This window comes from Malus domestica, chromosome 09 (genome assembly GCF_042453785.1).
Source record: "Malus domestica chromosome 09, GDT2T_hap1".
Lineage (NCBI taxonomy): Eukaryota > Viridiplantae > Streptophyta > Magnoliopsida > Rosales > Rosaceae > Malus > Malus domestica.
The window spans coordinates 22,932,119-22,936,038 of NC_091669.1; the positions used below are offsets into that span (position 1 = coordinate 22,932,119).

A 3,920-nucleotide genomic window follows, 5' to 3' on the forward strand; every position below is an offset into this window, starting at 1 on the left:
GTTGTCGTGGAGTGCCTCTTTGTCCAACACCTTCATATTGTTGAGCGTTCAACGCTCGATTAGTGATGTACACACTTTGTGTACATTTATATCATCTTTAATTGGCATTTTTGTGATGTTTTTGAATCAAACTAGTTGTGTTTTTACATTATTTTGTGCTAGTGTGCAGCCAAGTGTGTTTTAGGATCAATTGGATTGCAAATGAAGTAAAATCACCCCTTTTTGGTAGCTGAGCATTATCCCAAACGTGGAGAAGGTTCTTGTGGAGTCAATTTGAAGTTTCAAATGAGGATTTTAGAAGTTACTTGGCTGCATGGAATTTCAGGATCACATTTGGAGGTGTAAGGTGGCATTCGGCCATATTGGGTGAGACAAGACAAGGCAAAAACATTGGAATTAACTTAGGTGGTTCCAAAACATGCAATCACATGCATGTTCACAATTTGTGCCGTGCCTTCCATTTCCTCTAAACATCAAAACATGCAATCACATGCATGTGTTCACACCTTGCCGTGCATTGCCTTACCTTTTCCAACTCCCTTTTGCAGCAATGCATGTGTCTTCATTAATCTAAGTCATTCAGCCACCTTTGCACATCCAAACCAAGCCATGCCGTGCCTTTCTTTCCCTTTCCAGCATGTGGAAAACAATTTCTGGTTGTCCACTGCACATTGCAGCCATTGCACATGCCTCTTGAATTAAATAAGTCCTACACATGCTTGTGTTTCAACATGCCGTGCCTTACCACCTCAGAAATCACTTAAATTCATCATCATTTCAGATTGGCAGATGCATTACTCTAATTCCAGCTGCATGTTCTCATTAGGACTTCAATTTAAAGTCCATGGAATCTCACTTCAAGCTCTGGCGGTCACACTCTCATTCACACACCAAGAAACTCCATTTTGTGTCCATTCTCTATCCCATCCGCAACACCACCATTCACTCACTTAGCCATCCAAATTTCTGACCACCCTCTCTCCCATTTAAAACAAACCACCCATCCACAAGCTGCTCATCTTTCATGTTGCATCACATTTGGAGAATCAAGACCGAAGGCTACACTTAAAGGATTTCAACATCAGTTTTGCTTCAAGGGTTCCTTCTTCTCAATTCTATGTTCATTCATGTTATGTATTTCTATGTTAAAACGTTTGTAAACATGAAATGTAACTAATCTCCTCTTAGGGATTCGATGTAGCCTAGCAAGAAAACCATGTAGTTAACTCATAATGCTCATTTGATCCTTCTATTTCTTGTTTCATTCTCTGATTTTATTGTGACTTTGTGTGTTGATTTTAATGCTTGATCACCACTTGAATTAACCACAGGTTGTGTAGCCAAAATTAGAAGCACACATCATGCATAATTTTGGCAGATTTGGGAGTGAATGAAGGGGATGTTTGGCAAACATCATGCCGTGTGTCCCCTTTGGTTTTGTGAAAGTTTCATATGTATAAAACATCCTTGGTTGAGAACCAAAGTTGCACATCACAATTTGGTTCTTGACTAGGATGATTTGATCAAATCCACACATCATATGGTTGATCATATCTAAGTGAAACAAACTCAAGAAATAGGTGAATGAATGAGCATAAACTGATTTAACAAACATGGGATTAATTTAGCTATGGTGAAACCGAATCCCTAGTTCCATCTCCATTGGTTTTATTCCATTTTATTACTTGTTGATTCATTACTTGTGTTGTCATCATTCTTGTGAGTTTTTAAGTTACAATAACAAATCTGTCTAAAGTTGCCTAGTTTAGTCATTTAATATGGTTCTTGCAAAACAAGTGATTATATAGGTCCAATTAGTCCCTGTGGATTCGACACCCTTACTTATGCTATTATACTCAATATGTTTTAGCATTAGGAAGGTTTAAAACATATCATCAACAAAAATGGCGCCGTTGCCGGGGACTGATTTCAGTCCCTTGTAATTGCTTGTTTAGTTATGAACCCTTGTTATGTTTATTTTAAGTAGAGTGCTAATTTATATTCAAACTTGTTTGTTTTGTTTTCAGGAAGTTTATGTCAAATAGACTTGTTGAGTTAGGCCAAAGAATTGAACGGTTAAAGAGCAATACTTTTGACAACTTTGTGCCAACAAATTCACCCAATTTCCGTGAAGAAGAGGAAGGGAATTCGCCTAGTTCAACAAGTGAAGGATCTAAGCACATTAATTGGGAAAGAGAAGAAGAGATGGCGGACAACCAAGATGAACTTCGAGCTTTGGAGGACTTTGCTCAACCAATCATACCAAATTCTCCTTCATGCATCTTGCTGCCCACCGAAGCTAGAAACTATGATCTTAAATCTTCACATTTTCATATGCTTCCCTCGTTTTATGGCTTACCTAATGAAGATCCTTTAGCTCATGTGAAAGAATTCTATAATGTTGTGAGTGGTTTACCTTTGCAGGGAGTAAGTGAAGCAAATTTGAGGATGAGAGTATTCCCTTACACATTGAAAGATAGGGCCAAGAGTTGGTTGATGACTCTAGCACCGGGTTCCCTCATCACTTGGGATGCCGTGGCTAAGAAGTTCTTGGAGAAGTTCTTCTCCACTCAAAAGACAGCCACATTAAGGGGACAAATCTTCAATTTCAAACAAGATGATGGAGAACCTTTCAATGAGTGTTGGGAGCGTTTTAAAGGCCTTTTGTTGCAATGTCCACACCATGGGTTACCTTTTCATTTACAAATGCAAATTTTCTATGATGGACTAACCCAAACATGTCAATCAACTGTTGATAATGCAGCAGGTGGAGCTTTGAAGAAAAAGAATGCTCAAGAGTCATATAACATTTATGAGATGTTGGGGTCTAATGCTCAACACAAAGATCTAAGGGGTAAGAAAGTTGGAGTGTATGAAACAAATTCTAATCATGAACTTTCCTTGCAGGTAGCTAACCTAGAGAAGAAGCTTGAAGCCGTGCTCAACATGGTGCCAAAAGCAAATGAGGTGTGTGCCATTTGCAACATACCAAACCACCTTACTCATCAATGTCCATCTAAAGAAGCCTACCCCGAATTTGTCCAAGAACAAGTGAACCTCATGAATTCTTACAATCAAAGGCCAAGGAATGATGTGTATTCAAACACATATAACCCAAGTTGGAGAGATCATCCCAATCTTTCATGGAGGAACAACAATCAAAATCAAAATCAATTCCAAAACTTCCAACCAAAACCGGCCACTACACTTGAGGATACGGTTAAGTTGTTAGCTCAAAACACCTTGCAATTCCAACAAGCTACCAATAGCACTTTCCAACAACATTCGGCTGCCCTAACCAAAATGGAGACACAATTGGGACAGATTGCGGATGCCTTGAACCAAAGAGAAATTGGAAAGTTTCCAAGCCAACCCGTGATGCTTCAAAGGAACCAAGAGCAAGCCAAAGCAATCACTACACTTAGAAGTGGTAAGGTTATCAATAATAGAGTTGGTAATGAAGTTACTAATGAATTTGATCATGTGAATGCAGGGGTTACTCAAGGAGAAAATGAGAAACCAAATGAGGAACCAAGCCCTGCCAATTCCTCATTTGAAGCACCAAATCTTCACAAGGCCGAGAAGCCTTATACTCCACCAATACCATTCCCTGGAAGACTTGCCAAAAGCAAGCAGGATAAGTCATTTAAGGACATTTTTGATATTCTAAGTAAAGTGAATGTTAACTTACCTTTGCTTGATGTCATTAGGAACATGCCAGCTTATGGGAAATTCTTCAAAGAGTTAAACAACTACAAAAGGAAGTATGGACCACATGAGAAGGTAGTGGTGTCTGAGAATGTAAGTGCAGTGTTGCAAAGAAAACTTCCACCAAAGCTCAAAGATCCAGGGAGTTTCTCTATCAACATTACTATAGGAGAAAATAAAGTTGAAAAAGCAATGCTTGATTTGGGTGCTAG

The 3,920-nt window shown here is 38.9% G+C and overlaps 1 non-coding gene across 1 annotated transcript; it reads right to left on the minus strand.

Moving 5' to 3' along the window:
- Positions 1 to 2,579: 2,579 nt before the first annotated feature.
- On the minus strand, positions 2,580 to 2,690 carry LOC139188307 (small nucleolar RNA R71). The gene has a single exon (XR_011571675.1). It is a non-coding gene; the product is annotated as a small nucleolar RNA R71 (small nucleolar RNA).
- Between the last annotated feature and the right edge of the window lie 1,230 nt (positions 2,691 to 3,920).